Source organism: Macaca thibetana, chromosome 4 (assembly GCF_024542745.1).
Source record: "Macaca thibetana thibetana isolate TM-01 chromosome 4, ASM2454274v1, whole genome shotgun sequence".
NCBI lineage: Eukaryota > Metazoa > Chordata > Mammalia > Primates > Cercopithecidae > Macaca > Macaca thibetana.
The window spans coordinates 117,562,365-117,580,935 of record NC_065581.1 but is presented as its reverse complement, the minus strand read 5'-3'; the positions used below and the strand labels follow the sequence as shown (position 1 = coordinate 117,580,935).

General features: G+C 37.6%; 1 long non-coding RNA gene across 1 annotated transcript in view; it reads right to left on the bottom strand.

Moving 5' to 3' along the window:
* Positions 1-1,027: 1,027 nt before the first annotated feature.
* LOC126952631 (uncharacterized) overlaps positions 1,028-18,571 on the bottom strand; it is a 37,505-nt gene continuing 19,961 nt past the window's right edge. Inside the window, exons 3-5 of the long non-coding RNA XR_007724964.1 lie at positions 12,420-12,513; positions 10,389-10,540; positions 1,028-6,985 (exon numbers count right to left, since the gene is read on the bottom strand). This is a non-coding gene — a long non-coding RNA (uncharacterized LOC126952631). The remainder of the gene's footprint in view (positions 6,986-10,388; positions 10,541-12,419; positions 12,514-18,571) is intronic.

The window sequence follows — 18,571 nt, the reverse complement described above, 5'->3', positions numbered from 1 at the left end:
GTTATGCTTTAGCAAAGTGCCTGGCTGCATTGTGCCCCTGCTCTAGGGATCTGTGGAACTTTGAACTTAAGGGTGATGATTTGGCGTATCTTGTTGGAAAAATTTCCAAGAAGCAAAACGTTCAAGTATAGCCTGGCTGTACTTGTACAGCATACACTCATATGTGTGAGAAAAAAAAAAAAAAAAAAAAAAAAAACAAAAAAAAACAAAAAAAAAACCTGAAACATATTTAAAAGGGAAGCAGAGCATAAATGTTTGCAAGATTTGCAGTCTAGCCATGTGGTAGGAAAAAAAAAAAAAAAAAAAAAAGTTAATTTTCAGGGTGGAATTTAATCAGGCTGCAGAAATTTGCATGAGAAAAAAGGAGCCAAGTGCTAATATTCAAGGCAAGGGGAAAAGGCCTCAAAGGCATTTCAGAGTCCTTTGCAGAAGCCCTTCCCATCACAGGCTGGGAGGCCTAGGAGGATAGAATGGTTCTGTGGGCCAGACCCAGGCCTCCACTGTCATGTGTACCCTTGGAACACTGCTCCCTGCATCCTGGCTGCTCCAGCTCCAGCCATGGCTCAAAGGGGCCCACATACACAGGCTACTGCTTTAGAGGGTGCAAGCCATAAGCCTTGGAAGCTTCCATGTGGTGTTAAGCCTATGGGTGCATAGAATTCAAGAGTTGAGACTTGGGAGCCTCTGCCTAGATTTCAGAGGATGTATGGAAAAGTTTGGATGTCCAGTCTGCTGCAGGAGCAGAGATCTCAGAAAGAGCCTCTACTGGGGCAGTGCAGAGGAGAAATGTGGGGTTGGAGGCCCCACACAGAATCCCCACTGGGGCACTGCCTGGAGGAGCTGAGTACAAAGGGACATCCTTCAGACCTCAGAATGGTAGACTCGCTGACAGCTTTCACTGTGCCTGAAAAAGCCACAGGCACTCAACAGCCCTAAGAGCAGCTTCAGGGCTGAATCCTGCAAAGCCACAGAGGCAGAGATGCCCAAGGCTCTGCGAGCCCACCCCTTTCACCAGTGTGCCCTGGATGTGAGACATGGAATCAAAGGAGATTATTTTGGAGCTTTAAAATTTAACAACTGCCCTCCTTGGGTTTCAGACTTGCATACGGCCTGTAACCCCTTTATTTTGGCTGATTTTTCCCTTTTGGAATGGGGGTATTTACCAAATGATTGTTCTCTCATTGTGTCTTGGAAGTAACTAACTTCTAACTTGTTTTTGATTTTACAGGCTCATAGACAGAAGGGACTTGCCTTGTCTCAGAATAGGGTTTTGACTTTGGAGTTAATAATGAAATGAGCTAAGACTGTAGGAAACTGTTGAGAAGGTGTGATTGTATTTTGAAATCTGAGAAAGACATGAGATTTGGGAGGGGCCAGAGGTTGAATGATATAGTTTGGGTGTGTGTCTCTGTCCAAATCTTGTGTCGAATTGTAATCCTCAGTGTTGGAGGTGGTGGGACCCAGTGGAAGGTGATTGGATCATGGGGGCAGATTTCCCCCACAGTATTGTCCTCACAATAGTGAGTAAGTTCTCCTGAAATCTGCTCATTTAAAAGTGTGTAGCACTCTCTCTCGCTCTCTCTGTCTCTCTCTCTCTTGCCACATAAGATGTACCTGCTTCCCCTTTGCTTTCCACTATGAGCGTTTGTTTCCTGAGGCCTCCCCAGAGCAGAAGGTGCTATGCTTCCTGCACAGCCCATAGAACCATGAACCAATTAAACTTCTTTTCTTTATACATTACCCAGTCTCAGGTATTTCTTTATAGCAGTGTGAGAATAAACTAATACAACTATCAAAGTCCAAAAGTTCCTATATGGTCAATTCTCAAGAAAAACAGTTGCCTTTAAAGATATATTCCATGTCTCTTGACACAGGATATGCTATCATACTATTATTTTTTAATCCTCCCTCCTCAGCCCCTCAAGTAGCTGGGATTAGACCTGTACACCATACCACCATGCCTAGCTAATTTCTTAATTTTTGGTAGAGATGAGGTCACACTATGTTGCCCAGGCTGGTCTCAAACTCCTGGGCTCAAGGAATTCTCCTCCTCCCTCAGCCTCTCACAGTCCTGGCATTACAGGAATGAACCACTGTGCTGACCTTATCTTTTATTTCTTTGACTTGACACTAGTTGACATAGTTATGCACATAGACTTCAATTCTGCCTATGAATTTTATCTGTTGGGATCCTATATCCACAATTTCTGAATACTGGAATGCTGTAATTTTTAGTTCTTTGGTGATCTCTTTCGGTCCTGTTGCTTTAACTACCAACTACATATTGTCAGCTGGTAGTTATTTGGCCAGCTAGTCCTCTTTCGTGAAACACAGACCTATATGCAGTTGTTCATGTCACATCTCTACATGTATATCAGACATCTCAAATTAACATGGCCAATAAAATGGCCAATATCCACCATCAAACCTGCTCTGCCTGAAGTCATCTCCATCTCAGTTAGTAGCAACTCCATTCTTGCAAATTATAAAACCCAAATCTGTGGTTTTATCTTTGAATCATTTCTCTTACATCCTGAATTCAATTTTTAAGCAAATCCTACTGGCTTTGTCTTCAAAATATATCCATAATCTGAAAACTTTTTACATCTATTGCTGGCAGGCTAGTCTGTGTCTCTGTTACCCATTGCCTGGATTATTCCTATAACCTCCCATTTAGATCCTTGCTTTACTCCTTATACCTTATGATCTCTTCTTACTCAAAATAATCCTTTTAGACACTAAGATAAGATATACCATGCTCTTTGCCTCAATCTCTTTAATGATTTTCCATGTCATTCAAAGTAATATTCAAAAATCCTGCCATGGCCTAGAAGGTTCTACGTGATCTATCTACATACTCTGCCCCCAGTAGTTCTTCTCTGTCCTGTGACTCTAATCATTGCTGGGTTCCAGACATGACAGAGTGTAAGGAAGGAGAGGAGAAATAAATGGATCAGAATCACAGTTAAAGTGTTTAGATTCTGTGAGGTTTTTCCCTCAAGCAAAGGTTTTTGCCTGGCTCATTTGTTTTGATAGGATAAGCTTGGTTGTGAAGAAAGAAACACAGCTTCCAGCCATAGCAACCGTGCACACTTTGCCTCCTACCAGGACAAAGACTGGTTGCTTTCATCTTTTGCATTGCAGAATGCTAATGCCACACCTAACACATAGTAAGAAAATTTTAAAATGTTCATTAAGTGTCAAATTGCTAGACAACACATAGTTCTTTCAATATTATCGGCAAATAGTTTGAAAAATATCACAAAAGGCATATTTATCAATTAATGATATACCATACTTAATATTGGCTTCCATTACACTCATGCTATATACGAATGCTCTCACTAACACCTCAACATTACCGGTGCTGTTAGTAGTTTAAGGTTGCTCTGCAGTGACCAGGACATTCGATGCCAAGATATGGAGTCTAAGCCTAGACCCCATTTCTAGGCTTCATGCTAAGAATTTCTGAATAGGAAGCATTCTCAATATGGCCCTTATTTGTGTAGCACCTACACTTTATGTCTTTGAATTTATAAGTAACTTATTGGTAAAACTTTCTAAGTCTGGGCATCTATATTTTAACAGATTTCTAAGAATTTATTATTTTCCCGTACTCTACTGACTTAAAAGAGAATTATTTCCTGCATGTTAAAAATATTATTTGTGTAAATAGCTACACCTTTAATTTCTGTGACATGAAGTTATGCAGGCTTTTGACTAGAAACTTCTCCTGAGGCAATTCAAATGTCAGATTGAGGAGCATATTAGGGAGATTCAGCATGAAGTAGTATATCCAGTGTGATCCATCATCAAGTCATCTAAGAAGCAATAGTAATGGAATGGTATTTGAAAAGGTGGTGCAGTTGTGGAACAGCATAAGCATCTATCATTTTATCAGAATATAAAAATCTCTTTATAAATTTTAACCTCCAATCATCACTGAATGGTAATGGTCAATGGGGTGCCTGCAATATTTCAACAGTTTCATAAAAATAGCCACAGTTTGAGAATGGCCTGTATGTAAAGATTTTATGATGATATATATTTAGGTCCTCAAGACTAACAGAACATATGTTTTGTTTGTTTTTCTTATTTTTTCATGTGCTACTAATTTATTTTCTTCCAGGTAAAACAAAATGAATGCCAGGAAGCTAAATGGATACTCTGACACCTTTCAAAAAACCCTCAAAATGACCATTTTTATCACAGCTTCCATTCGTACCATTCCTTGCTACATTATTTTCTCTGTTTCTAATGCTTTTGCATCTTGTCTGGAGAATTTCTATATGTTCTTCAAGGATTAGTTCAGGTGCCAATCATTCTCCTGCCTTCTCTGAGGAATCGCCCATTGCAGCCAGCACTAGAGAATCAATCTGCCCTTTCCTTTAAGTTTTCCAAACTTAAAGAATATCTCATAATTTTTGGTAATATCCATCCATATCTTTCCTATTTGACTGTGACCCTCTGGATGCCAGAGACTATATCTTATTTAATTCCAAATCATCAGTGCAAAGTAAATCAAATATTAAGCAATATTTGGGATTTGAAGGAGTGAAAGCAGCTAACATTGTAATGTCTTTAGATCAGTTACTTAAACAAAGCTTCTCTTTCTCCCATAGAAACTATCCTCTGCATTCCTGAATCTCAAGTAAAATACCATTGCGTCCTCAGCTGCAGTCAGAATGCCTCAGCCGATGGGCATGTCATGCTCACTGTGCATTTTCTGGCATCCAGGCTGATACTGTTGTCCAGAATTCTCTACATGTGGATTGCGAAGAGCATTTATAGCAGAAGCTGTCTTACCAACATTAGTAACAAAGTACCTTTCCTCAAAGTGGAATCATCCTACATGTTCTTACCTAGAGTTCCTCAAGCAGAATCTTATCCTCATTGAGACATGGAGAAAACATAATGGAAACATAAGCAGCCCCTTTCCCACATATTATTTTAAATGACAAAACTACATTGAACCAACACTATTCAAATCACTGCCATACTCAAATCAAGGCAACTCTTCAGGTGACCAAGGAAGCTTGACCAACCACCATGCTCCCAGCACATACAGCCTCTAAAGCATTTCTTTTATAAGCATTGATCACAAAGGGCTAAACCACTAAAAGAATGGCACGGACTTGAAAAGGAGTGAAAATGAGTTTAACAGATACAGATGCTAATTTCACTAACTTCAAGAGCATTACATAGTTTCAACAAATAAACATGCCTAGTAACGTGGTTCCTTGATTTGGTATCCCTGCTCCATCGGAATCATTCGTAGAGGCCACTGAAACAAGTATTTTGGCAATAGAAAGGAACAGTGGCAATGGCTTTAAAACGCCTACAGCAGGAAGCAGAGAGGGGATCTCTGGGTCAGGCTTCAAACTGCAGATTCGTTTGGTTGATGTGGCTATTGCTGGGTTATGTTATAATTCTATTAGATTTGCTGGGAAGGAGAATACTGAATTTGGGGGTGGGTCTTCTTATGCTGATACTTACCACCACTGACACTTGAGCAATTTAACGCGTTGGAAATTAAGTCTGTGTTTCAAACCCTCTATACTGTGGAACTAAGTGTTCTCAGCTTGTTCTATTTTTGCCTTTGGACCATTTCTTTTTGAAGACGCACTTGAGGAAGATGATAGCATTAATTTAGCTAACAATATTCATTTTGTTTTCATTAGTTGTTTTTGTAGTTTCATATTTTGATGCTTGATCTGATAAATGCATAATACTCAGAGGGTGCCTCTGTTTGTATTAATAACAGCAACTCATTCGCACCTCATCAATGATAGAACAGCTTAGCTTCCCTGTCAAAGGAGCATGAATCAGAAATGTTCATGAGAAAAGGAGTATTTGTAATGCAGATGGAAACTACAGGGAGAGTGGGGATGAAGTGAGTGGAGAGGACAAGTAAACTCTGAAGTGCAAGATACTGCTTGGGGTTAATAGCTGTGTATTCCCTAAACACCTCAGTGACTTGAGCAAGTTACTAAAGCCCTCTAAATCTCAGTATTATTATCTCAAAAGTGAGTGAGGGTCAATTTTATCATTAAAAAAATTATTCTATAATTGTATACTTATGTACATTGAAATTATACTTTTATAAGCTAATTTGTTGAGCAATGATGATCCTTGATTCCTTAACAGAACATTTTATAAGCAAGGATTATATAATACAAGTAATTTTTGGAGTCATTAAGTAATAACAATAACTACCATTTATCAAATGATTATTATGGGCATTATATTTTCCAAATGCATGTTATATGATTAAATTATCACCACCATGCTCTTAGATGAGTATTTCATCCCTGCTTTAAAAAATAATATTTTTATTTTCAAATGGTTTCATGTAACCTTTCACACAACTAGTAAATGGCAGAACCAAAAGTCAAATCCAGGACTCTCAGACTTTCAAACATATGCATTTATCTACATGACCTCTAAGTTAAATTCCAAAACAGTCATATTTATAAAGTTTCATCTTTCAAGTGCACACTGCAATCACATTTATCTCTATGCAACAAAAGTGACACACCATTTTGTTGTCAGCATGAATGTTTATAATATAAAGATGCACTGCTATCTTGCTCTACACAACTGATAAAGCAAGTCAAAAAACATGTAGCTTTACAAATAAAGGCTTTGGGCAACATTCTGAGAATGAAAGAATAAGAATTTGAATTTATTTTGCCAGCAGTTTATGAGTGGGCTCAGAATGCCTGTATCCAGAAAAAAATATTTATACTTCTGTTATTATCTTTAGCATATTAAATGAAATCATCTTTACCTATTTGTTTTCCTTATTAGATTTGATATTTCTGAAAATAAGGGAGTAAGTCTTATCTTTAAATTCCTAGTATAAAACACAATGTTATATACAGAATACACAATAAACATTGACTCTATATAAATTAATTACTAATAAACATTTTCCCAAATCTATTCTGAAAATTTACCTCAGTATCTCTTCCTTTGTGGGTCTCTGAAAGACAAAAGTTAAAAGGTAGATATTTAATTTTGTTCAAGTGGGAAGGGAAAAGCTGAGACAGAAAAACGAACTGAGTATTGAAAGTGTGGTTAAACATCCACACTGAGGAGGAAAGAGTGCTATCAGCATAAACTAGATTCAACCAATAGGACAGGTAGCCTGAAAAATACTTCTAAAATTTTGTATATTCTTTATCTGATATAATTTGTAGGAGAGAAATTCTAATAGTGTTTTCTAGCAGTGACTTATATTGGCTTCAAGTCCTTTACCCAACTATACCAAAGGGGAACGTGAAAAATTAGTATTTTAGACATTGTTAAGATCCGGATGACCCAAGGAGAACTGAGCCAAGCATCACCTAAAGGAATTTGGTGCTAGAAGACAGAATCAAGCAATTTGGTCTTAAATTTTGACACGAACTCATAAACATGTGAAAAGACACTAGCACTAAGAGTTCTACGGTCTAAGTAGAATCTTTTTCCTTGGTGGTCCTCAGGGACAGGTAGAGCATCTTGCTCTCATTCTCCTTATCCTCCTTACTCATCAGAAGTCTAAATAACATCCCAATGTAGTCATTCATATGGAAAAGAAATCTATAATTACCTCAGGATAGACGTCTCATATATTTAGAGAATATATCCACGTCAGTGGCCATGAGTCATACCAAATCAATGGCCATCACTTTTTAACCATGCTCTTAAAATGATGTATAAAAATAGCCACTTTACTTAAATCTCCGTTGAGTCCTTTTGTTGTCTTTGAATGCTGATTCTGAAGGATTATTTACGGTTTAACATCTTCAATGCCTTATCTCCTAGTGTTTCTCTTATTGTTTTGAATGGGAGAATAAGGAAATCTGCATCATATTGCCAGGGACTCACATTAACATAAACCATCTTCTTTTCTATATAAAGGTTTCTATTTATTAAAAAGAAGAATAAAATCAGTCTCTTTTCTGCACAATGAGAATTTTAGGTTGGTGCAAAATTGATTGCAGTTTTGCCATTTAATGGCAATCAATTTTGCACCAACCTAATAATACCCAATAGTGATTTTTGCGTACAATAATTTCATTTTAAGTGATAGTGAAATCATTAGCTAAAGTAACTGTCTTTGTATTCCTTCTGCTTTCACTGTGTCATGAAATAGACTGTGTACTTGATAGTGTCTGAGCTTGTGAAATTCAAGACTTTTGTAGTTTCCCTTCAGTTTCTCCCTGCCCCAGATCCTTTCTCCACCCTCAGATGCCTTTCTCTGTGCTCCACATTGACCAGTGTTCACAGCACCAGCCAGGCCCAACTCTGGCTATTTCCTATGGGTCCAGCCCATGGGAGGCTCTGGCATGAGATTGGATAAAGTAGGGGAGCAAGAGGCTGGGGAATTTTTCCCCTCTCTCTCCCTGCTTTGGGGCAGTGCTGCTCCACAACTATAGCCTCTGCTTCACAGCTCCTTTGCACCAATCAGTTCTCGCATTCTTGGACCACCATTTTCCCCTGCTCCCCTTTGGGCTAGTGGGTAGTATCAGCAACCTACTATTCCTCCATTCTGAGTGTCCTAATGTCCTTTCTGTTTCCTCACCCCGTAAGTAATTCCTTCATTAAACTCTCTTCATTGGAGTGGATTCTGTTTCTCACTAGGCCTCACGAAAACAATTGTGAACTTGATAGTACAGCAACTTAAACCTTTCCATTCCAATCCCTTAACTCTGTTGAAAACAGATCCCTTAACTCTGTTATGAAAACATAACCTTTCTTCTCTTGGTATAATTGAGGATGGAATGAAACGGTTCAACAATAACGTTGGGTTTCTGTAGCCAGAAAGGATGTTTAACCCTGGTAATCAGGAAGCATGGTAGTGTTCATGAATTCTGTACACTGAAGAACCACTTCCCTTGGGACCCACTCTGGAGCCACCCTTCTTGCAAAAAGGAATGTGGTATCATACCTTTTCTTATTGCAGGGAAAGCAGAGACTAGATACAGCAGTACTCACACAGCTCTCAGAGAGCCATATGGGCATTTGAGGAAAAATTGAAAGTCAGTAACGCTGATCCCATATTGATTTAAATTTTTGATATTTTTTAAACTGAGGATTTTTTGCATTAATTTTAATTGTAAGTATATTATGTTAAAATTGATTTATCTTGATTACTGGGATTTGGATGTCCCCTTCCTTTCCCACCCAAGCTGTCTCACTATTCTCCCCCTAGTGAAGTTCCTCTTAGAGGGAGACAGAACATTTAAACCTCTCTCAAACTGAAAGGGAGCCACAGCTAGGTTATAGTGAGTGATTAAAGATGTGAGCTTGGAATTTAGGCAGGCCTAACTCTGAATGTTAATCCCACCACTTACTGGCTGTTGCCTTGGGCAAAGTTCTTAAAGTCTGTCTCTAAGCCTCCGCTTCCTCCATTGCAAGATGAAGATAATAACATAGGTCAACAAACGTAATCTGCATTGCAATGTCCAAAATGTTCTTAGAGCCAAAAGACTTTTGGCACAAAAGCATTTGGCACATTTGGCATGCATCTGACACAAAAGCATCTGGTAGCAGATCCTGACTGAAATAAGGTAACTCAATTCATAGCCTTTATTTAATCCTCTTATAAAGTGATTATTTATGGGGTGCTGCCTCAGACCTCACTGGAGGTGGTACAAATTAAATATATGGTACATGCACTATGCAGTTTGACTGAAATCTCAAAGTTCTGAATTGAAAAATGTATATGACCCTGAGGGTTTTGGATAATTATTGTGAACCTGTAGTAGCTCTTCCCAGGGATTCAATGAGATGATACATGAGAGCCAGGGCCCTTGGTGAATGGAAAATTGAGTCTTTCCCAGGACCCCAAAAATCTGAAAGCAGAGATTTGATTCTGGGACATCCAGGCCCTGACAATGAGATGTTGCAGACACTGAATTGGGTTCAAGAGGCAAATAGGTTGTTAGACAACTCCATCTAGAAAATGATGGACACCCTGAATATTAAAGGGCAATGCCATGTCAAGAAAGACCCTTTGTACACCTTGTATGGACAGAGTCTCTGGAAGCTGTGGGCTCCCATTAGATTTTGGGGGCAGCCCAGGAAGTTATGCTGAGATTCGCAGCATCTGCTCTTCTCCTGTGTAGCCACCTCCCTTGTGATTAGGTTTGCATCCTTGGCTAATTAGATCAGGAACCTAATCTAACCTTGCAGTATATGTGTGTGTGTGTGTGTGTGTGTGTGTGTGTGTGTGTGCTGGACGGGGTTGGGGGGTCTCTTCCTGTCAATCTGTGACCTGGCTGAAGCACTGCAGTCCTCAATAAACATTGTCCATTAATGTCATTTTAACCATTATGAGTTGCTAACTGGCAACAGGCATTTTTCAGAATTGAAGCTTTCTTAGAAATCAGTTGACTTACAGTATCATCTTTGAGCAATTGCAGATGCAGAGACTAAAAATTTCACAGTAATCATGAATAAAGCTTGATTGAAGAAAGTGAAAATGTCATCCCAGTCTGGGGCAGGATATGAATGGTATCAGCAGAACATGAATGATGAAGAGACATCTAGACTGGACCATAACAGAGACAATTCCCTTAATGATACATGACTTTACCAATAATGATACATAAAGACTTTACCAATTTCCAGTAAGAGTCGGAAGTCCATCTCAAAGCCTACTTTATATTCTTCAGAGTTTCTTGTTTTTAATTTTGCCTAAATAACTTGAGAGAACAGTATAGAGTTTTTATTCCACAGCATGGGCTTAGTCATCTCATTTTTTTAATTGTCTGTTCACTGTCTTCAAAAATAGTTTTAGATAATTAATCTGATCACAGCCTCCCTCTGTAATTTCAATCAGAACCTGGTGCCTAGAATGGGCAAAGCAGACTGGAGTCACTCTTGACTGTAGCATTGAATCTGGGGAAGCTACCATGGAAGGAGAGCCAATGGCTGAAGATACCCGGCATTGGGCTTGCTGATATTAATGAAGAGTGTGTGTACCCCCAGAATTCCCTGACAAGATGGACAAAGAAGCAAATCACTTGACTTCCTGTGTCTCAGTTTCCTTGTTTATAAAGTCAGTAAGTTGCACTATCTTTTTTTCAAACTTTCCTTTTGCAAAAGTCTTCCCTTATATTACTTTTTAAACTAGAAATTCCTAAATATGACACAAAAATAGAGGCTTTCTGTGTGAAGTGAGAGTTGAGGTGCAGCGGTCCTGTTTTCTTTGATGTTATCTGTCTTTAGAGAGCGGTTAAGACTCTGAAGGGTCTTACGAGAATCAACAAGCCAGATGGTTTCCAATAATCCTTTCTGCCCTAGCATTCCCTAATTCCAAAAACCTACCATTCTAATGGCTGTATTTTACTAGGTGTCTAATTCACACAAGGCTTGAATTAAGCATTTTGCACATAATATCTTATTTAAGCTTTAGAAAAACTTTACAAGATGAAGACTTTTTATCCTTTTATACAGATTAAGGAACTGAGACTCTAGAATTTAAATAGCTTTCCTAAGGTCACACAGCCAGTAAATGACTCTAGGATCCAAGCTCAGTTCCGCTGACCACAAAGTCCATATGCTCACCAGTGTGCCTGTCAAAGGATCCAGAGAAAAACACTAGCCTGCTGAAATAAATAGTCTGGCCTGAAACTAAGATTGAAAAGACTTGGGCTTCATAGTGGGTCTTTTCCACTCTATACAAGAGCTTTCTCCTCTTCCCTCTTCTCCCCCCACCCCTCTTCTTCTCTTCTCTCCTTTCTTCTCTTCCCTCCAGACCACCTCTCTAGGACTCTAGAAATTTCTACAGGAAACAAGGTCACTGACAGCTGCCAAGTTTTGCAACTTATACCCTCAGAATCCAGAGAGAAAATTCCCAGAGCATTTCCTAGGGGCAGGTGCCCATTTCTGCACCATTCCACTGTGGCCCTATTCCAAGGGGCAGAGTAAGGGTATAATACAGCTTTTCCTGCTACAGCTGGATAGAGAGAGCTGGAGAGGCACAACTACCCTGAAGAAAATGTTAGAAGCTGGGTTTATTTCACAGAAAGATGCAACTGACTAAGTAGAAAAAGATGCCTCTTATTTTTATTTTCTCATTGAAACACGTAATTATTGAGTATTTGTGTTTGTCATGCTGCATGAAGACATAAAAATCTGGAAGTCCAAGAAAGTGTTTTTTCTAGGGATTTCCACTCACTACTTGGACAACGTTGAGAAAATTACTTCCCTCAGTAGTTCAGTTTGTTTATAGGTTGGTAATGCTGTTTATTTGTTGGATTTGGGGGTTTTGGTTTTTAGGTATGAAATAAAAGGATAATTTCAAAATAGTTCTCAATTACTAACATTTTCTACCTTGGCAGATCTGTCCAGAAAATATTTCTAATGCCAAATATAAAATAAAGCATTGGGGGAATCAAAACAGAAATGCTAATAACACTAATTACTTTCACATGTAGTTGCTTGAGGGTTTACACTGGCCGTCTCTCTGTGACTCTGCAGGACAGTTGGTGGTCCAGATGTCAATATGTCATTATTCTTCTATAACGTGAAAACACATCAAGAGGTTAAATAACTAGTTCATAATCACACAAACAACACCATGGGGCCTTGAACTTAGGCGTCCTGATTTAGAGTCAGTACACCCTGGACGTTTGTAACAATTTCCCTGGTCATCAGAGACTCTTGATTTTAGTCATTGTCATTTCTCTGTTGTTGGTTCCTAGTTCTAACTAAATGAATACACACTTGACACTGTGGAGGTCTGACAGCCACGTTCTTTAAAGCAATTCACTCAGCATTTTCAGGTGGTGTGATCAGTGGTAGCACCTATAGAAATGCAGCCTCCCTTGTGTTAGGGCATCAGTGTGCAGCTATAGAACTTATATGGCTGGTCTGCCTGAAAGTCTGTAAAGGGAAACTATGAACACCTTATTATATTATGCTCATTGTGGCTCATTGAGTTTTATAGACTTGGGAGCAGGAAAAAAATTTAAAAACCCAAAGTAGGCATTGCCTCTTATTTGTAATTTGCTGTTTTCTCTTCTCCTACTCACCTCTTTTAAACTAAACCAAAAACATATATTTTCTTCTAAACAAGGTTACTTGGTTAGCATACCCAGTGAGATTGTACCTTGTATAATAAATTCTCTGCTCAAAATTGTCCTAATAGTGCAGTCTTTTCAGCTTCCAGGAGAGAAAAATTAGCCTTAGTTAGAAAAGGCATTTTTAAAATTCATTTTAAATCATTTCAGGGTTAATAACTACATATGTACCTAAGTCAATTTTTGATCAGTATTTAGGTTGGATTACTAGGAAATAATATCAGGACAATTAAATAATAGAATAAACATAACAGTAGCCCACATGGATGTGGCCCTTTTACTTCTCCCTTTTAAAGCTTTTGTCCCTACCACTGAAAGCTAAAATAGCATTATTAAAAGAAATTATTGCCCTCTTAATCATTCAAACTAATGGCCCCTTGATCAGTTTTCGTCATCCTTGAACTCTACATAGCATCTGACTCTAGTGATCACTCCTTCTTAAAATGCTTTCTGCCCTTGACTTTGGAGGGGTAAGGCTATTGCACTGAAGTTCTTTCACCTTTCCGAAATGGCTGGTATCTTCTTCACCTGCTGCCAATGTTAATTTCCTTTTATCTGTATTTACCCCATACCTCAGACAGCAAATCCAATTTACAGTTTCAAATATCATCAATATGGTAGACCTTAAATGCAAATAATTGCCGGTTTCTTAGCAGAAACAAATGAAATGGGGAAGAAGAGGAACAGGTGTTGACTAATCCAACACTGATTGTTACCCACTGGAAAGAGAATTCATGTTTCCTGGCAAAGGGTCAGATTGACTTAGAGTTTATGAACTGTTCAAAGTTCTATTCTTGTTTGTAAAGCTAATAAAAATCCCCTTGTGCTGCTGGATTTTGGAGAAGTTTCTTTAATCCTCTTTACATAAACCTTTCCTCTTTATTTCTCCTCTCCAAAAACATAGGAATCTGCATCATCTGGATTTGATATCCATATTTATCAATAAGGAAGTTACTGAATTTTGAATAATTTTTCTTCCTTTCATGCCATGCTACATAGAAACAGACTGTGCAAAAAGCAAAATCTAAGCAAAAAGGTTTACAACAACTACCTTTTGTGAGAAATAATAAAGTGAGCCAGTTCATGGTAGTTTCATTGATATCTTCCTCAAACCCTGAAAACCTGTATTGGCATAAAGATTTTCCTTTTTATATGAATTGAAATTTCGTGGTTACTTTGAATGAGAGAGTCCTGAGTCGAGTCTCAGACTCAGACAGAGGTTCCACCACTTACTAGTTCAACATCAATTTCTTTATTTGTGAAACAGAATTAGTATTGATGCCTGCTAGGGTTCTTGGGATGATTAAAGGTAATGATGTAAGATGCCTAGAAACATAGTATTCTTTCAATAAATACTGCTGGCTCTTAAAGTAGAGTTGAGGAGAAGAACCCAGAGGCTAAAAAAAATCCAAATGGCATAAAGGAAATCAGTCAGTGATTCTACAAAAACCAGGGAGCCTAGTTCAAGACAGACCAAGACACCCTGCATCATACTTCTATTGAGAAGTAGAATAACCTACATAATTACAACTATTACTTAAGTTTTCTCATTTGCATGATAGGGGAAAGAGTTAAACGATATGGCAAAATCCAGAAGTATGGTTGAGAGCTCTGCTGAATGTGAGAGGAAAACTTCAGAACTATAAGGACTACTTAGATGGTTTGTTGCTTCATGCAAGGCTGTCAGATAGGTGTTCGTTTACTTACTTGCTTTTATTAACTTGGATTATTTGGTCTTAGCCTTATGGAGTATATTAGTTTCTGGGATAATGGAAATAATTTAAAGGTGGATATGGGCAGAGCATAGTTTAGTGAACCTGATCAATGAACTTTGCCAGCCTAGATGCCGGAAGTAAGGTTAGTTGCTTTGGACTTGCTATTCCTGGTAGTCTACGGTATTAATATTAGGCTACATTTGCTGTACTGCCTCGGTAAGCTTTTAAAATTTCCCAAGTCTCTAAAACAAACTTTGAGATGAACCCTTTGTGCTCCAGCAGTTCTCTGCAGAAGCCTTGGTAGACCCAGGTCTTCATGCAGTGAAAGGATGCTTCCCTGGCTACAAAAATCAAATCAATCACCAAACATAGCAGAGGAAACTTAGGCTGCCTCATATTGGTGTCAAGCTAAAGACAAGAGAAAAGAAATCATCTTACTGTGTGGGGATGAACAATAAAATCTTGGCAACTGACCTCTGACTGAGTTGTTATCGAAAAATGCTATTTGTTTCCCTCAGCCAATTGAATCATGATACCTCCTGTGTCCTGGAAAAATGTCAACTGCAGTTAGAAGGGGGGGGGGGGCGGATAAAAGAAGAACTGAACAGAATGTTTGATTAATTAATGAATTCATCTTAATCATATCTTTAGCAGACACCTGAAAGAGTAGTCCTATCACAAATGTTACAAAACAACTACCATGTTTTAGATTATTATTAGAAAGCCTTGGACAAATCTCCTAGAACATCATACTATTTAATTAGTTTTCAATTATCCAGAGGTGGGTTATTGCATTTGCAATGGTTTGTACCTCTATTCTCCTTCTACTCTCTCAGGCGGACTGCCTTTTAGCTATTATAATGTCTGTGTGCATTTCCAGGAGAGAATTGGCAGAAAGAGACATCAGCAAGCATATAAATTGAAAGACTCATAAATTGAGGAGACAGTGAGTACTTTGCCTAAAAAAGGCTTGTGTATTATCTGTAGATCTAAAAATCTCAAGCTCTCCTATGAAGTCATATTATGATGCCCTACCAGCTAAGGGCTTTATATCATCGGCCTTCAATAAATATTGGTAAAAAGAAGGAATAGCATAGTGGTAAAGAGCCTATATTCACATTCCATCTCTAAACTTGGGGCTGATTGACTTACTTAACATCTCCATGCCTTAGTTTCCTTATCTGCAAAGAGCATTGTGGTACATTGTATTGCTATCAAAATATGTCCTAAAGGGGCAAAGTCTGAAGATGAAGATAAGGCACAGAAAAAGACTGAATTTCTGACATTTTCACAGCTCCCAATCAATAGCACTAAGGGCAGCTATCCATGGTGGAGAAAACATATTCACCTTCTGATATAGAAAGTCCATGAACCATGGAACATTTCCCCCAAGCACTGTCAAACTAGTGTGACAAGTTGTCCCTGAAGAAGGTGACTCCACAACGGATGTCTACATCTCTGGGCAGGAAAGGATCATCTCTGTCTTCTCAAACTGTACTCTGTTACCGTTTTTCAAACATCAAGAAATGTTTCACAGAATTTTATATAATTACCCAGTTGTGAGTGACAAGGTACTCAACTTCCTATCATGCTCAGGCTGCTGAAGAACTGAAATATGGAATATCTGATACACGATATAGCTAAATTGTCCAACATGGACTTTAAAGGGAGGATCTTAATAATTCCTTGGAAAATAGGTAGAGATCCCAAGAATACAACTACACTATCACTGAGGAGATGGGAGATCAAACCTACATAAGCCTGTGTTATTGAAATAAAATAGAAAAGAAAATGGAGAAGCTATGCAAGAAGAATATTTCAAAATGAGAACATAAATGTAGCACACTGAAACTAGATTAAGAAGTTTGACTCTGGAATATTTTTTAGGCAGAAAATGCTCTGCACTTGAGAAAATTAAGAGAAACATAGACTTTGCAAGGTGATAGATAAGATATAAGATTACAGATTGAGATGAATTAAAGAAATAGCAGAACTAAAGAAAAATAAACAAAAAAAACTTCTCTTGAAAATGATCTCTCTTTAAAACCACCAGAGCAGCAAAATAATCCGAGAGAGAAAATTCTATGTTCAATGAAACTAGGAAATGGCTACAACCCAACCAATACGTTTTTAACAAAATTGAGATAGAGCACAGAGTGCCAATATATTGTGATACTTCTAACCCTGAGAAATGATCTGGAGATCAAAAAGGGGAAGGAGATAAAGAAGTAGTTAGTTGTATTGCTGCTAAACAGAGTCAGCTGAGCTGAATAAATAAACACAAATTGTCAAACAAAAGATCTGAATATACAGGGCTTCCCTCAGCCACTCCTATCTCCCATGCAGCAAAGAGCATGCTCACTGTGGTAGGGCTTTTCTTTGGATTTTAGACTCACCCAATCGGAGTCTTTAGGAATGGTGCCCAGGAATCTGCTTTAACAGCATCACAGAGCCTTTATGAAAAGGGAATTGAAGGACTATGCTAAGTAACATAATAATATAAAATACTAATATATGTTTATATCTATTAAATGGCAAAATACAGCATATATATGTCATTAGATACTTTATATATTGCCATAAAAATGGGGAATTCAGCATAAAGCATCTGTAGATCATCAGATCACTTAGAAAATGTGACTGTATATTAACTCTCAAGGAAAACATTAATAGAGACCAAAAAGTACAAATAATTTATATTAATTTTCATCTAGAATTCCATAAACTAGCAAGGAATAGCGGAATTGAAATGTAAGAAAAACAGTCCAATCTCTTAAAAATGTAAACTGCTTCTCAGAAAATGTATTATTGAAATAAGTCAAAAGAATAATTACAAAATAATAAAAATGAAAATACTTCATTTTCAAGTATTGAAACTTGAAAACTAAGACATACGGTCAAAGCTGTACAGAGAGGAAAATTTGTAGCCTGAAACACTTACAGCATTGAACAATAAGGTATTCATTTCAAGAACAGCAGCAACAAGAAAATCCCTAAGAAAGACAAAATGAAAGAATGAAAAAAGAAGAACCAGAAATTAATGAATTAGATAATAGAAGTTGGAATGCGTAAATATATGTGAAAGTAAATTGTCTGCAAATGGGTAGAAAAATATTTTAACAAAACAAACTACTAGCTAACCACTGAGAGTTTTCTAGGAAAATATAAATTATCAAAAGAAATTCCAGAAAATATAGAAAACCTAAACAGAACAAAAATAACAAATGAAATAAAGTTACTCCCCAAAACAGTTACTCCCCAAAATTGCCAGTATTTATAAAAAATCTTTGCAAGCCTTTAAAAAATATTCTTTTGTTATTTAAACATTTCCAGATCATGTAAAGATAAAAATCTTCCTATTATCTTTTTCAAAGCCAAAATAAGACTCATAACATAACCTGACAAAGATGTGTATACACACACACAAACGCACACAACAAAGACCACTTTTACTAATAGTCATTTATTTGAAAGAAAAGTATTATATTTCTTCCCACACTAAACACATATAAAAAATTCAAATGGATTGAAGACTTAGATATATTTTAAAACCACAAAAGTAATGGAAAGAAAATTTAGAATTTTTTGTAGTTTTAAGAAAGGGAGGACACAAACAAATGGAAGAACATTCCATGCTCATGGATAGGAAGAATCAATATCGTGAAATTGGCCATACTGCCCAAGGTAATCTATAGATTCAATGCTGTCCCCATTAAGCTACCAAAGAATTTCTTCACAGAATTGGAAAAAACTACTTTAAAGTTCATATGGAACCAAAAA